Source organism: Rhineura floridana, chromosome 4 (genome assembly GCF_030035675.1).
Source record: "Rhineura floridana isolate rRhiFlo1 chromosome 4, rRhiFlo1.hap2, whole genome shotgun sequence".
Classification (NCBI taxonomy): domain Eukaryota; kingdom Metazoa; phylum Chordata; class Lepidosauria; order Squamata; family Rhineuridae; genus Rhineura; species Rhineura floridana.
The window spans coordinates 87526802-87544249 of record NC_084483.1 but is presented as its reverse complement, the minus strand read 5'-3'; the positions used below and the strand labels follow the sequence as shown (position 1 = coordinate 87544249).

The window sequence follows — 17448 nt, the reverse complement described above, 5'->3', positions numbered from 1 at the left end:
ATCAAAATGCTGAGGGAGACCTTGAGATGAGATATGAAATTGAGGAAGCATCCAAACTAGGAAATGTGGTAGTAATGGGTGACTTCAACTACCCGGACATAGACTGGCTGCATATGTGTTCCAGTCATGACAAAGAAGCAAAGTTTCTAGATATTCTAAATGACTATTCCCTAGATCAGTTGATCATGGAACCGACCAGAGGGACGGTAACCCTGGACTTAATCCTCAGTGGGGACCGGGACCTGGTGCGAGATGTAAGTGTTGTTGAACCGATTGGGAGCAGTGACCACAGTGCTATTAAATTAAACATACATGTAACTGGCCAATTGCCAAGAAAATCCAACACGGTCACATTTGACTTCAAAAGAGGAAACTTCACAAAAATGAGGGGATTGGTAAAAAGAAAGCTGAAAAACAAAGTCCAGAGGGTCACATCACTCGAAAATGCTTGGAAGTTGTTTAAAAACACTATATTAGAAGCTCAACTGGAGTGCATACCGCAGATCAGAAAAGGTACCGCCAGGGCCAAGAAGATGCCAGCATGGTTAACGAGCAAAGTCAAGGAAGCTCTTAGAGGCAAAAAGTCTTCCTTCAGAAAATGGAAGTCTTGTCCAAATGAAGAAAATAAAAAAGAACACAAACTCTGGCAAAAGAAATGCAAGAAGACAATAAGGGATGCTAAAAAAGAATTTGAGGAGCACATTGCTAAGAACATAAAAACCAACAACAAAAAATTCTATAAATACATTCAAAGCAGGAGACCATCTAGGGAGACAATTGGACCCTTGGATGATAAGGGAGTCAAAGGTGTACTAAAGAACGATAAGGAGATTGCAGAGAAGCTAAATGAATTCTTTGCATTTGTCTTCACAGTGGAAGATATAGGGCAGATCCCTGAACCTGAACTAACATTTGCAGGAAGGGATTCTGAGGAACTGAGACAAATAGTGGTAATGAGAGAGGAAGTTCTAAGCTTAATGGACAATATAAAAACAGACAAATCACCGGGCCCGGATGGCATCCACCCGAGAGTTCTCAAAGAACTCAAAGGTGAAATTGCTGATCTGCTAACTAAAATATGTAACTTGTCCCTCGGGTCCTCCTCCGTGCCTGAGGACTGGAAAGTGGCAAATGTAACGCCAATCTTCAAAAAGGGATCCAGAGGGGATCCCTGAAATTACAGGCCAGTTAGCTTAACTTCTGTCCCTGGAAAACTGGTAGAAAGTATTATTAAAGCTAGATTAACTAAGCACATAGAAGAACAAGCCTTGCTGAAGCAGAGCCAGCATGGCTTCTGCAAGGGAAAGTCCTGTCTCAGTAACCTATTAGAATTCTTTGAGAGTGTCAACAAGCATATAGATAGAGGTGATCCAGTGGACATAGTGTACTTAGACTTTCAAAAAGCGTTTGACAAGGTACCTCACCAAAGGCTTCTGAGGAAGCTTAGCAGTCATGGAATAAGAGGAGAGGTCCTCTTGTGGATAAGGAATTGGTTAAGAAGCAGAAAGCAGAGAGTAGGAATAAACGGACAGTTCTCCCAATGGAGGGCTGTAGAAAGTGGAGTCCCTCAAGGATCGGTATTGGGACCTGTACTTTTGAACTTGTTCATTAATGACCTGGAATTAGGAGTGAGCAGTGAAGTGGCCAAGTTTGCTGACGACACTAAATTGTTCAGGGTTGTTAAAACAAAAAGGGATTGCGAAGAGCTCCAAAAAGATCTCTCCAAACTGAGTGAATGGGCGGAAAAATGGCAAATGCAATTCAATATAAAGAAGTGTAAAATTATGCATATTGGAGCAAAAAATCTGAATTTCACATATACGCTCATGGGGTCTGAACTGGCAGTGACCGACCAGGAGAGAGACCTCGGGTTGTGGTGGACAGCACGATGAAAATGTCGACCTAGTTTGCGGCAGCTGTGAAAAAGGCAAATTCCATGCTAGCAATAATTAGAAAAGGTATTGAAAATAAAACAGCCAATATCATAATGCCATTGTATAAATCTATGGTGCGGCCGCATTTGGAATACTGTCTACAGTTCTGGTCGCCTCATCTCAGAAAGGATATTATAGAGTTGGAAAAGGTTCAGAAGAGGGCAACCAGAATGATCAAGGGGATGGAGCGACTCCCTTACGAGGAAAGGTTGCAGCATTTGGGGCTTTTTAGTTTAGAGAAAAGGCGGGTCAGAGGAGACATGATAGAAGTGTATAAAATTATGCATGGCATTGAGAAAGTGGATAGAGAAAAGTTCTTCTCCCTCTCTCAAAATACTAGAACTCGTGGACATTCAAAGAAGCTGAATGTTGGAAGATTCAGGACAGACAAAAGGAATTACTTCTTTACTCAGCGCATAGTTAAACTATGGAATTTGCTCCCACAAGATGCAGTAATGGCCACCAGCTTGGATGGCTTTAAAAGAAGATTAGACAAATTCATGGAGGACAGGGCTATCAATGGCTACTAGCCATGATGGCTGTGCTGTGCCACCCTAGTCAGAGGCAGCATGCTTCTGAAAACCAGTTGCCGTAAGCCTCAGGAGGGGAGAGTGTTCTTGCACTCGGGTCCTGCTTGCGGGCTTCCCCCAGGCACCTGGTTGGCCACTGTGAGAACAGGATGCTGGACTAGATGGGCCACTGGCCTGATCCAGCAGGCTCTTCTTATGTTCTTATGTTCTTATGTTCTTATCAACAGCGATGCACCTGGTTTGACAGCCACTTACTGGGTAGGAGAAGGGCGAGGCAGCAGGGAGATCAGTGCAGTGCAAAAGACGCATAGTATGAAGCAAATAAAACAATAGCCCACCAAAAGTTAGTGGTGTTTAAAAGCCTTGGAAAATTAAAGACTTGGCCTGATGTTAAACTGCTGGCAAAGCAGGCACTAAGCAAGCCTGGAGAGGGCATTCCAAAGGTGGGGTGCCACCACTAAAAAGGTGGTCTGTCTGGTTGCTTTCTGTAAGCCCCAATTATGCTTGATAAGGATTGTATGTACTGGACTTACATATTAGTTACATTTGGCTGGATTGTGTCCAGTACTAAAATGGATATCCTGCCATTTTCATACATGTGAAATGGATGTCCTGCCATTTTCATACATGCCTGAATACATATTTTAGAAACATTTCTTAATCACCTTTTTGAAAACTTGTTTTGTTTAGGAAACTTCCAACATTTATTTTAAAGTTCTATTTTTAGATTGAATATTTCACGTTGGTGTGCGCACTAACATATTAATAACAAAGCATGCTGACATGTGAAAGAGGCATTTTTCTCTGCTTTGAGGAAGAATTTCTTTTTATGATTGGTATAATATAATTTTATTAAATATTTTAGGACTTGAGCTTGAGTTTTGCCATATGCTTAAGGAGCATATTGTGAACTGCAATCTTCAGAGGTCCTGGAGGCACAAAATGTATAGCTTGGTAGTTGCCACCCCTAGACCTCACTTACCTGGTTCTGTTGCTAACATTTTTGGTACTCATTGATCTCTCATGGATGGTGCCCAGCCTTATACTCTGCAGTTGTTCTTTCTCCACTGTAATGTGCCACCATGCTCAGCATCAATACTGTGTTCTCACCCAATTGCTCTCTGTGATCTTTGCTCTTTTTCAGCCTTCTTCCCCCCCCCCAAAAAAGCAGATTTCCATTCTGTTTGTCATGGAAAGATGAAACAATCATATTATAGCACAAGGCCATTCCCCCCTTCTTCCTCTCAGTAAGGTGTTTCAGAAGACATGTCCTCACTGCTCTTGTAGTACACTCCATCTGTGTGGGGGTCTCCTAATAATATTAAATAATGCTTAGCATCTATACTTTTAAAATGTTCAAAGTACTTAACATATAATCTCTTTATATAGTCCTTACTTCAGTCTTGTGGTAGAATTGGTACACTCCGAGGGTCAGTAAATAATCTCCGAATTGTAGATATGAGAGAGGGAGTGGCTTGCCTACGACTATTAGTGAGCTTATGGCAGAAGTGAGACTTGAACTGGGGACTTCCTAATTCATAGTTAATTCTCTTAGTATGTATGCTACTTCAGTAGTTGTTATGGGCAACATTAATTCGTTGTTCAGAATCTGCAATTGTCTTGCCCGGTAATGTTTGGACTGCTATTATAACAAAACCTTATCTACTGAATATTTAACTTTTGCTGGACTGTTTACTTTTTAAATTTGATGTTACTCTGTGCACAGTATGTGGCAAGTATAGCAGGAAACTGTTTTCTTGGTAACATTGGTAGCTTCCCAGCAGCAGTAAGGAAATTTGGTATGAGGTTGTTTATTTTGTGATCTGTTTTGAAGACTGTGGACACTATTCAAGAAAGGTTTGTGACTTGATATCTTTTTCTGTATCATGCTTGAACTTAATGCTTTTGTACCCGAGAAATTATTAAAACTTTTGTTCACATGAATCATAAAACATTCTTTCAGACTGGAGGCAGAAAATAGTTTGAGAGTTCAAAGTAGTATGAAAGAAACATCATTTTTCATCATATACATACTCATTTAGTTTCACCTGCTGCCATCTTTGGTCAGACATGTTTTGCAAATTTGAAAAAAAAAACCCAAAAGAATTGTTGCCGGGGATTTGTCTACATGTCACAGGCATAATGCTATTCCCATACCTATTTCAATATTCTTAAGAGAGAACTCTGTCTGCAGTTTATGTTCCTTTTAATAATATGCAATTTAGAAAGCCTAAATTGTTCTAGTTTATCCCAAGTTTAAAGAAATACAAATGTTTTCTGCAGCCTAAGCATAGTCCCTGACTTGCATGTGTTGTTTTGCTTTCTTAATTTCTTTATCAGGCTACCATTTGATTTTTATGCATTAGAAAGTTTTTGGCAGAGGATGAATTGGTCACAATTGCCAGGCATAGATAGGAGTTAACAATGACAATTAGACTTGCTACTTAAGGCATGCCTAAGGGCTTGTGTGTCCAGCAGGACTCCAGAGTTTTCTTGGAAAAGCCACACATCATGCTGCATCATAAACTGATTCTGAAGCACTCTCAAACTTCAAACGGTGTCTGCTATGTAGGACTGATGTTTCAAGAAACGCAGATAGTGGTGGATGACAAATCTGATTCTGAATTGATCCCAAATATATATTAACAGTGAAATCCCAAACATGTCTACCCCAAAGTAAATCCTGCATTGTTCAATGGTGTTTATTCCCTTGCAAATGCAATTAAGATTGCAGCCTAACAGGTTGTCTGACAGAAGATAGGAATATGAAACTAACAACTATTAGGCTTAATTATTGCTTATATGCCATTCTTCCTCATATAGAGCCCAGAGCAGCTAACAACATTTATAAAACACAACAATAAAATACAACAAAACTGAATGATCACATAATTACCATAAACTGCAATTAAAAGCAGCATATAACAATCAGCAGGACAGTGGAAATAGGGCTACGCTCACTAGGCTCCAAACGCCTGTGAAAATACATGAGTGTTAAACTGTTGCTAGAATGTGTATAAATTGGGGGACAGTTGGATCTGCACAGGGAGGGAATTCCGAAAGTGGGGTGCTGTCACTGAGAAGGCTGTACTACATGCACTGGTCCACCCTGAATATGCTCAACAAAGGTTTCAAAGCTTGAGTCGGTTAATACTGTGGAATACATTCCTTCAACTGTTTGGGTCCTAAGCCATCCAAGGCTTTATGTATTAATACCAGCACTTTGAACTGGGCATAGCAGGTTACAGACAGCTAGTGCACGGCATTCTGGCAGGAGTGGTTGGCAGGGCAGTGCTAGCCGGGCAGCGTTGCTCACCTGCCTTCCTGACATGTGTCGCTTCCAGTTCCTGAGAAGGGGGAGGTACAGAGAGTTCAATGCAGCGTGGACACAGTGGCAGGACCACTGAATTGACTTCACAATAGCACCTACACTGCACTAAGCTCCCCATGCCTCACCCTTCTCTATCTCAGAAACTGACAAGGATGCTTATTAGGAAAGCAGGTGAGCAATACCGCCTTGCCTGTGCCCCACCGCTGACTGCTAGAGCCTTCAGGACTGGGATAATGCGATCATACCTCACTGCCCCAGAAAAGAAATGGACATTCCACATTGGGCACCAGCTGCAGATTCATCTGCAGTCTCTTCTTTCTTTCTTTCTTTCTTTCTTTCTTTCTTTCTTTCTTTCTTTCTTTCTTTCTTTCTTTCTTTCTTTCTTTCTTTCTTTCTTTCTTTCTTTCTTTTATATCCCACCCTTCCTCCCAGTAGGAGCCCAGCATATGTTTCATGCACTATATCACTTTCTGGACAACCCTGAAACTTTTGATTAAAACCCTTCCTCTGAACCAGTGGTTGATGGCCCTCCAGATGTTGGTGGATTACAATTCCCATAATCCATGGCTATTGCCTATGTTGGCTGAGGCTGATGGAGTCTAGCAACATCTGGAGGCAGATAGCGACATGTTCCTCACTTCAGCTCCTAACATTTTACTCCTACTTAGTAAAACGAAACAAAATAAAGACAACATAAGAAACTTCAAGCTGAGCACTGAATGAAACATAAATAAAAAATGCTTTCTTTAAACTGTTTTAGTTGCCAAAATAGCATAATTCAGTGGTACCATCAGAGTAGGACTTTATGGCAGAAGTCCAGGGCCCCACTCAGCAGAATGAGCAGGACGGCCTCCAAATGTGGCAGAACTTGCTTACCACATTTTGATGTAAACAAAGTAATACACATTACCATCTGAGGACAGGAGCCCCTATGAGACTATTACGTACAGAGTCTGACATGACTTATATTATTGTGCTGATTGATTACATTAAGTTGTTGTATCCTGCCCTGGAATTGCTTGTGATTAAGGGTGGGCTAAAAATATTTTAAATAAGCACTGGCATCATCTTTAGAATGGTTGCCAGGGAGTAGGGATGGAAGGATCTGTAAATTTTGGTTCTCTCTCATCTTAAATTCAGTTATCCAAGTTTCTGCAGCAATTCTGATTTTTTTAAAAAAATATCCTCCTGAAAATTCTTCAGCATTTTTGTGTGTATTTCTCCTAATAAACACAGTTTTGTCTTCAGTTTTGCCTAATATGCACATATTTGCAATCAATTTCTCCTAATATAGTTTTTTTAGTATATTGCTTTCACTAATATATTCATTTGTGTACACATTTCCCCCTATTATATGCATTTTTGTAAACACTGTTTTGTTGGAGAACTACATCACAAAATTCAGGTAAGTGTGCAGTTTGGAGGATGCTTGTATTTCGGTTCTCATATTTTTGAATGTGCTAATTTGATAAGTTTGGTTTTAACTGGAAAGTGAATCAAATTTCTCGCCCATCCTTACCAGGGAGAGAGAGATGATACCCACACACACCACAAATCATGTAAAGATTGACAGCTGGTTTTGCTGACTGGCTGATGTGGAGTAGAGCACAGGAGCAAATTGTCAGGTTCTCTTGCACTTCCTTGCTGACCCCAGCATACTTGCAGCTGTCCAAGGCTGAAACGCCCAGATAGGAGTGAGAGAGAGAAACTATAAAACACATGTCTGGTGATTTTGATATGTTTCTGGCAGTTTCTATGGTATTCTGAAACCACTTAAGAGAAACTTGGATAGACATTTTCTCTTTTCAAGGCCCTGACTGAGTGGTGCTTGTGGTCATCCATGGGACATATTTGGTCCATGAACTGCCAGCTCCCTACCACTGGATGATGTAACACAGTTGCTTTTGTGATCACTGGCATGATGTAAAAATGTAAATGTACTGCCTTCAAGTCTATTCCGACTTATGGCGACCCTATGAATAGAGTTTTCATGAGGCTGGCAGTGACTGGCCCAAGGTCACCCAGTGAGCTTCATGGCTATGTGGGGATTCAAACCCTGGACTCCCAGGTCATAGTCCAACATCTTAACCACTACACCACACCAGCTCTTGTTATAAAATGTTTAGCATTGCAATTACTACATGTTTTCAAGAGCGCAAACAATTTTTTTTGAATCTTTATTATATGAAAACTAAAAATCCTATACGATGGCATGGTACATATTCCTAACACAAGGAAAGTGGTTTGTCTTGCTATCTTGATTTCACTACTGTAACATTTTGCATTGTCAGGACAAAACTGACTTGTCAAGACTTGACATATACTATAATATTGTTGTGATGTTATGGTTTGCTGGTGCTTGGCTAAAGAGAGCTCTTTTCCCTCAGGAGATTCCTGCTGCTCCTACCTTTTGGGCTGGGCTTTTCTTCATATTGTAGAAGCTTAATTATTGTAATTATTGTTTTAGGGCAAGGATGGCAAACCTGCGACCTCCAGATGTTGCCAAGCTACAGCAACTGTTAGCCTTTGCCATTGGCTATGCTCAGTGAAGCTCATGGGAGTTGTAGTCCAGTAATATCTAGTAACGACAACAGGCTAGCCACCCTTGCTTTAAGATGTTGTAATTAATTTTTATTTTTATGCAAGTTGGGTTTTTGTATTGTTTTGCCATTCACCCTGGAATCCTTTGGGATTAAAGGCAGTTTAAAAGTTTAATAAATAATAATAGGTATTATCATTATCTAAAACCACAGAGGATATATTTTAAATAATAAAGGGCCCAAGCTTTCCTGATGGGAAGCTTCATAAGATCTATTAAGCAGCTCTCATGGTTATGATTAAATTTGTCTTTTTGGCAGTTGTTAAAAACTTTACTCTTTCAACAACCCTTCTAAGTAGAGATTTCTATCCAAGTCAACATCTATACTGGACCTGTAATTGGTTTTTATATATGCAATTTTTTAACATTTGTTTTTATTGTACTGTGAAATCACTTTGTAGGAAGCAATTCATAACTGAAATAAATAATAATCATATAGTGCCTTTTTATTTTGGGGAGCAAAGATCAGCCTCCATAAATACTACTGGGGGCACCAGTCACAAAATGGCTGCCATAGTGAAGTTTTTCCCAGAATTGTATTTCCAAATTAGAAAAAGCTTGACCTGTTGAATTTTTGCCTGCTATATAGCTGTTAAAGGTGCAAGAACCCTGTTTCTCCCCAGTGCCAACCCTAAACCAAAGCCTTACCTCAAAGTAAGCCCCGTTAAACACAGAGACTTATTTCGAATAGAGATCTATACCATTGTATTGTAAGTTAGCTATACAGTTAATTTTTAATGAGTCCTTGATCTTCAGTTCCTGCAAAGCAGAAAACATTTGTAAGCCTCTTTGCAAAGTTTTCATATTTGCCTTTTTTGGGGGAAGGGGACTCTTTAACGTTCACCCACACTTATTGTGTAGTAGTGTTTACAGAAAATAATTTCTAGACACTACCTGATCTCAGGTGAACTCAGCACAGGAAAGATGCATCCTGGTTGCCAGGGAAAAAAGAAGGGTTAAACAATGGAGATTCCAAGGACTAGAGGAAAAGATAGAAGCAGGAAAAGTGCACTAAAAGGGAGGACCAAACAGCAGCATCCCAGGGATTCCTATTGCTTGGTGTCCAAACGCTCACTTATCAATCACAGCTCTGACTTCACTCATTGATTAGCAGCACTGGCAGGCAGGAGCAGCCAAGCTGGCACATTTCACACAAATCACTTAGAAGGATACCTGCACACTTTGCTCCACAATGTTCTTTACAGGAAGGATAGAGACTTACTCTTTAAAATGAAAGCTCAGATTCTGGGCTTCCTGCTCGGGGTGCCACTGAAGGCACCATAAAATACACAAGAAATAGAAATAGTAAGAGGGAATGTTTCAACTTGCTTAAAAATCCAAATTGGCCCCCACAGTTTTATGGTTTGGGTGTACCATTCCAGACTTAATAAACCATAGTTTATGAAGCCACAAACAACTTTAATTATCCTGGTTAATTAACCAACATTAAACCAGAATTCCACATTTTGAGTGGAGGCATGCGGGTCTTGTGCTTGTTCCTAGTTCCTCTGTAGTCTTTTCAGTGCTTACTGAAGACTTTCCTCTTTCAGCAAGCCTTTTGATTAGACCTTACCCCAGCCTGCATGTGTTGGAATTGTTTTTTAAATATGTTTTGTCTTTAAGATGTTTTTAAAATGTTTTAACAGCAACAACAACAAACATCATTTATATTGCCTGAAGCATTACATGGGACCCAATATCTTTGGAGTTAGCACGGCCCACAATTGCAAACTTAAATATCTTGGTACCACTGTAAGGGTTGATCTTTTTCACTGCTACTATCTCATGGGATTTGAATATATCATATTGTAGTTGGCTTTTCTTCAAATTAGTTCCATCTAAAATTGTTTTTTTGTATGTGGTCTTCTTAACTGATTTTAATGGCAATTATGGCAAGCATTTTTTATTTTTGCCTAGCATCTGCAGAGGGACCCAAAGATGAGCCTCCAAGGAGGATCTTAATAGCAGGTTCATCTGGGATGTAATCATACCTTATTTTAGGAAATACATATTTCTTAATCATTAAAATGTAGATTATGGAACTGTTTTTAAATATGCAATTCAAAATGCATTCTGATTAGCAGAAAGACTAGGAAATGCTTCATTTTATTTAGTTGTGTACTTATCATTTTACATTTGTATCCTGCCTTTTCTTTTATCATGGAATCTAAGGTGGGATACATGTGATTCCCTGGCAATCTCTCATCCAGGCACTGGCCAGACTAAGACTGGATTAGCAGGTGGTGGCCTCTTGCCTTCAGACGATATCCTGGGACCAGTATATTTAGATGCCAATATAACCCTTGCCTTCCCAACCTCTTCCCTTGGTAGGTGCAGCTCCTCTCACATTCTAGACTGTGTCATGAATGTTCACTTCAAGGAGAGGCTCTTTTGCGATGACTGCCTTATGACTTCTATGGTAGCACCCACACTTTTCCTGAGAAGTCATCCAGTGATGTTTGATCTATTAAGCTGATTTACGATGAATCTTGTATTTTACAATGTAATTTTATTGTTGATCTTATGCCATTTACTGCCATAATATTTTTCTTAATATTGGCAATATAGAAAATATTGCTAAACAAATACATAAATAAGACACTCTGTGGAGGAACAGTGTTGCATGTAGGGCCTTAAGAAGAACACAGTTTCTGAACTGATTCAAATTGCAGCTCAAGAGGGTAAAATTTGGGCTATTGTAGAGCATAGATGGAGCATAATTGCAGCTTGGCACTAAGTTGGCATGGGTGAGAGAAGGGCATTACTGGCTTCTAATGGACCTGGATCTCTAATTGCGCCTGGTCCACATGTCACATTAAACTATAGTTTAAAAGAAAATGTAGTTTAATGTAACCAAGAAACACGTTGGTCTACACTGCTGAAAAGTTCCTCTGGTGCTCCTCCCCTGCTGCTTCTGCGCCATAGAGAAAACAAGCGAGAGTGTGGCTTGTATTATCCAAATCTGGGCTTGTGGATTGCTTCTCTCTCAACAAATCAGAAGTGGTAACCAAGCTTTGTTCTTGACTTATGGTTCATGATTTATTTGGGAGAAACAAACACGAATCCAGCTTCAAATGACATGACAAGCCACACTCTGGCTTGTTTTGTCTGTGTTGCAGCAGCAGTGGAGGAGGAAGAGCACCCCTGGAATAAGCACACTGCTCCTTGACATTAAACAATAGTTGATTTAAAACTATGTTTCTTGTGACGTGAACTGGGCCTGCGTGCAAGTTGAGTAGGGTTATGCTTGCAGTCTTTGATCACATGTAATAACTTTGTAATTTCTCAATGAAGAACATTTTTGCCACTATCTTGTTGCTGAGGAAATAGTCTTGAATGAACTCTAGAGAAGATATTGAACGCCTTTTCTTTTCCTTGATCTGCAGGCCTTAACTGGCATTGTACCTCTTCCCCTAAGCCCTCCAAAATCTTGCTTGTTGTGTTTCCTAGACACAGGCTCTTCTTTTTCTCACCGATTTGTAACAGAAAAAGTGATAGTCCAGCTTGTCTACACTCCAAGCTATTCTGTCTATGTATATAGCCTTGAGGGAAGCACTGGAGTAGCTGTTATGAGAAATTTAGTTAGCCTTGGTGAAATAGTGGCATTTGTCCATTTTACCCTTCTCATAGTGCCTAAGAAGCCATATCTGTCTGTCTGTGTAGCTGACAGTAACTGGTAAATTGTTTCTAGCTATGAGCACAGAATTATTGTATTGCTTATTTGTGATTCTGTAAAATGGTGAAGAAAAGCCTGAGAAAAGTATAGATTTACCAAAAGACAATTAAAGCACTAATAATTTATTTAGTGTGGGAGAGGAATTTGCAGAATTCCTTTCTTTTGATTGTATATGATTGACTTAGTATCCTTGCTATGTGTGACATCAACATGCCAACAGCTGAGCAATCTGAAGGTATTAACTGTAATTATTGTAACATGTTTGCTTGCTGGATGGAGCCCTTTAACAATCTGTGAACGTTTAAATAATATTGCCATTGTAATTTTGATGGGTAGATTATTTATAATTTCATTATGGACCATTTGTTTTGCTAATAGAGCTTGGAGTAATCTCCAGGTATACCTTTTACAGAGAGGAAAAAATAATATTGTGAAAGAAAGGTTGGACAATGTCTCCCTTCATTGGTACTGCTGTCTTGCCCCTTGGTAACTTTATACTGGCATTTTAAAAATTGAAGAACAGGTCAACATCATGTGTTAGTGTTAAGCTCCAGTCCCACCATTGGTATACAGGCTGATCCAAGGATTGTTATAAAAGGAAAGCTGTCAAAAACACTGAAGTAGTATGGTACTGTGTGGTAGATCATGATAACTAAGCAATTCCTCTTTTGTTCCAGGACCAGTCTTACAGAAGCTCTTGAAAAAAATGTGGTGAATAAAAACTTGCTGTATTTACAGGGGGGAAATTCTGGTAAGCAACCCTACTTCTTATGCTTTTGTAGCTGTGCCCATTAAGTTGTTTCAACTGTTCTACTTTAATTTCTACTTAGATAGGAAACCTATAATTTTACAAAGTTGGTTATTGGCATGAGCATATTTTCTTCTTTTTGTATTTTATTTTCTTTTAGTTTTGCATGAAGACTTTTGGGTTATAATGAGAAGCCTTGAAAGAAATCAAGCTAAGCCTTGAGGCAAGGAATGCACTAGTCAGTTTAATTTCTCAGACAGCTTCTACTTATTGTGCTGTGGCTTTTATAAAGTATTCAAAAGCCTTGGAATTGAAATCTGAAGAAGGCATATAATAAAGGTTTGCCTAAAAAAAGAAAAATGGAATCTATTATAGCATCATGAAAACTGGTACTGCAGTTCATTTTATTATTTATTTATTAAATTTATTAGTCGCCCATCTGGCTGGCTGTCCAGCCACTCTGGGCGACGTACAAAATAAAAACATACAAATACATTAAAACATTAAAAATCTCAACAACAATAATAAAATCTAACCCACCCCAAAAGCCTGTCTGAAGAGCCAAGTCTTCAAGGCCTGGTGGAAGCTCATCATAGAGGGGGCATGGCGGAGATCATTTGGGAGGGAATTCCACAAAGTGGGGGCCACAATTGAAAAAGCCCTCTCCCTAGTTCTCACAAGTCTAGCTGTTTTAACTGGTGGGATAGAGACGCCTTTTGAGGCTAATCTTGTTGAGTGGCTTCCCTGATGATGTTGGAGGCGCTCCTTCAGATAGACTGGGCCGAAACCGTATAGGGTTTTTAAAGGTCAGGACCAACACCTTGAATTGGGCCCGGAAAACAACCAGTAACCAGTGCAACTCCTTCAGCACTGGAGTGATGTGATCTCGCCGGCGGCTGCCTTTAATCAGGTGAGTTCAGATAGAAAGAGTGACACTTCTGTATTAAAAAAAAGTAGATAGAAATGATTTTGTAACAGTGTGGGAACTGACATACCACATCTGTTTCTTATCTCTCATATCAACGCTTTTTAATTTGGACTGATTCTTGTATAATATTACATATAGTAATAGTATGGCATATAAAATTCGCTGGAGATGATCCAGGTAGATTCTTCCTTGGAGGATATGACTTTCCATATAATTTTCATTTTTTGTTCATCAGTTTTCTTGCATGCTGACTAGTGAAATTAGTAACTCTTGTTTCAGATTAGAGGCTTGAAAAGACTCATCCACCTAGGATAACATTTATTTGAAAGACCTGTTTCATTTGAAATCAGTGCAGGCTGCAGGGCATTACTTCTTTTTGAAGTGTATTTATTTATCCTAATCCAGTGAACTGTGTATGCAGAATACTATCAGGTATGGAAACCAATGAGCCATGAGTGCACGCTGCATAATAGGCAACAATGACAGCTCTCTAGCCATTCCCAAGGTGTTTCACTTTTGACTCTCAATTTAGTGTTAATTTATCAGTGAAAGGGTTTTTCATCATTAGGGATCCTACTGCTAAAGCACAACATATTCTTTTGTCTTTTTCCACTGTTCTGCCTTGCTCCAAATCTAAGATGAGAGTAGGCTCTGAAAGCTGCCCTTTGGCGTCCTTCCCCACCACCACTACACACACACTTAGTTACTCCCCATTGAGCTCATTCGTTTTGTTTCCAAACTTTGGAGAGGCATACTTATGGCAAACTTAAAGACCTATGCGTTGGATATTTCAGGTTTCCATGACGACATGATTTTATAAGGTATATTTCTGAACAGAATCCTTTTTATGTATATAAAAGTCTGTGTTAAAAGATATTTTAGAGTGTTTTTGGTGTTTTTGTTTGACGCTCTGGGCTCCTACTGGGAGGAAGGGCAGGATATAAATTTAATAAATAATAATTATATTTGTGTATGATATATGAAATATACAATTTATAATTTTATTATTCAGATGATAAAATAACTTTATGTTGTCACAGAGTACAAAAATCTATTGTTAATTTGTTTGTTTTTATTTTCTAATATATTATTTTATGCAAATATTTTGCTCTCTGCTATACAGTTAATATAAATAACATGTTACACTATTTTTGGGGCTGTTTTACAATACAGTTTAAAGTAGCTGAAATAAAGAAATGAAAGATGCAGTTCTATGGTTCTTTGGAGGGTGTCTCTTTAGGATCTCCCTCTCTGTGGGTATAGAGAGGGGTCCACCCTTGGATATGGAAATCAGCCCCCCATAATGTCTTGTTGGCTTGTGTGCGTTGTTGTGTGAAACAGCATACATTACGTTGGAGTTAAGTTGAGCAAGAAACATCCTCAGAGCATGTTAAGAGTCTTTTTATTGAAAGACATTAAGGCCAGAGGCTTAAGAGTAAATACATGTAGAGATTCTTCAGTCACCCCCCTTCTGGTACATCTCTCTCCATAGATAAACACAAAAGACAGCCTCTCAGCTCAGAGGCATAATTCAGAAGAACAACTCACATAGACTCTGTTACAACTTTCCCAGCTGTTATCAGATGGCTACCATAGCAACGGCCCTGGCCGTCTGTTCCCAGACAGGACATAGACATAACTCCCCCTTAACCACAGTTACGTCTTCACACTTGCAGGCTTCATGGAAAACTACTAGAGACAGTAATGCCTACTGGTCACCAGCCCAACAGCTTCCCTTTTTTCCATTAAGACTGCAAAATACACATGAAATACATCTCCATAATACATAATCATACAGTCATACATTTCTACAATACCTCTTGCAATACATTTCAGTACATTGCATTTTCAGTTCAGTACAGTTCAAACTTACATCTCAATACATAGCAGTACATTTCAGAAACTCTCTGTACATTTAGCTAAAACGTTGTTCAATCAAACTTTGGTTCAACACATGTCAAATAAAGTGTCTCAGGATCCATGTCCACAACTTTATTCATGCCTGGACTTGTTATTAATCCCACAGTAAATCTGTCAGGCGGTTTGCCTAAATTTGCTCTTGTGGAGCGTCTTAAAGGAACCAGAGCCTCGGCTCTCTCTGCCCCCCCATTTGTGCTTGTGCTTGGCACAACCTGCACAGGAGCTTCCATTTCCTCTGCTTTTCGTTTCTTTGATCTGCGTTTTCCAGAAATGAGCTCATTCAAAGCATCTCTGAGAGGCATTTGCGCACCCTCCATTGTAATGTCAACATCTGGCCCAAACTGTGTTCGTGTTTGTGTGTCATTTGTTCCTGTAAGAAGGACCGTCTCCCCCTGAGCCCAAGGCTTTTCTGAGACTTTAATGCTTCTGCTCAGAATTAACTGCTGTGTTTCTGGACACCAAACTCTGAAATATGCATTCTCTTGTGCTCTAGGTGCACGTTTGCCACGTCTCTTACCCTGTGGCTTGTAAACTCGGCTGCGATGCACTCTTTCAGGCATCAGCCTGACTGCATTACATGAATACTGTGGCTGTGTGCTTTTAACAGCTGTCTTCTTACAGCTCTGGCGGTCATTCCCTTTCCGCCCCATTAAACTCAAGGCATCAGCACACTTCACACCCACGGTCATTTTAAACTGCCCTTGTGTCATGAAACCCTGACAGACAACATTTTCTCCTCTTTGCACCCAACATTTTCCTTTATCAAACCAGACTGAAAATTGACAACTCACCAGTTTGCCCACTGATAAAATATTATGAGCCAAGTCTGGAACGAACAAACAGTTTGTCATTAGTCCAAGCTTGTCAAACTTAATCAGACCTTTAGCTTTTACGGATTTCCGTGATCCATCAGCAAGTAAAACAAAGTCCTGCTCATCTGTAGACGTGTAAAACAGACCCCTGTCTTTAATTAATATATGGCTTGCTCCACTGTCGACAATAAAGTTAATTTGTTCCAAGTCTTTAGACTTCTGTTTACAAACAAAGTTCACACTTCCCTGCTTCAAGCCTCCGTCCCTGGAGTTTCGCTTGATTGCACAATCTTTACGGAGATGCCCACGAGCCCCACTGGCAAAACAAGACTTCAGCCGCTGCTGCTCCCGCTTGTTTCCCTGTCTGCTTTCGGCAGCCTGCTCCGGCACATTTCTCCGCCTTGCTTCTGACAGCCTCCACCGGCTGGGCTCTCTGCGCCTCCTGCCTCCGCTGCCATTCCTGGGACAAATCCTGCAACGCGTCCCAGATCTGTTTAGCCGACGGCTCATCTCTCACACACATCAGTTGAGAATCTGATAGAGCCAAGATTATAAACGCCTGCGCCCTCTGGTCTCGACGCTTCCAGGCCGCAGTCGGTACCGCCGGGGTTTTTTCCTCAATCACGTCCCATAAATCCTCTGTTATCAGCAAAGCCCGCATCCTCGGCTTCCAGCTGCCAAAATTCTTCTCATTAAGTCGTTCCATCGGCAAGCCTCCCCCAGACAGGTTTACAGCCATGTTGCTCACCTCCGTCTGGTTCAATCAATCAAGCTGCCCTCTCTGGAATTCCGTCTGCCGTTCAGACCAGCAACTTACTCCTGTGTAATGCGCTGTGGAGTGTAACCATCCTCTGCTACCACAGTTGGCTTGTGTGCGTTGTTGCGTGAAACAGCATACATTACGTTGGAGTTAAGTTGAGCAAGAAACATCCTCAGAGCATGTTAAGAGTCTTTTTATTGAAAGACATTA

The 17448-nt window shown here is 40.2% G+C and overlaps 1 protein-coding gene across 11 annotated transcripts in view; it reads left to right on the top strand.

Moving 5' to 3' along the window:
* The window catches only part of FYN (FYN proto-oncogene, Src family tyrosine kinase), a 189289-nt gene that overhangs the window by 78442 nt on the left and 93399 nt on the right, over positions 1-17448 (top strand). For 9 of the 11 annotated variants that reach the window (XM_061623640.1, XM_061623637.1, XM_061623646.1 and 6 more), the window contains one exon: positions 12748-12821. The exons of 1 other annotated variant lie outside the window; for it this stretch is intronic. The gene's annotated coding sequence lies outside the window, so the exon portion shown is untranslated. Of the gene's footprint in view, positions 1-10591; positions 10722-12747; positions 12822-17448 lie in introns of those variants that run through there. One more of the 11 variants, XM_061623642.1, reaches the window with a different exon arrangement.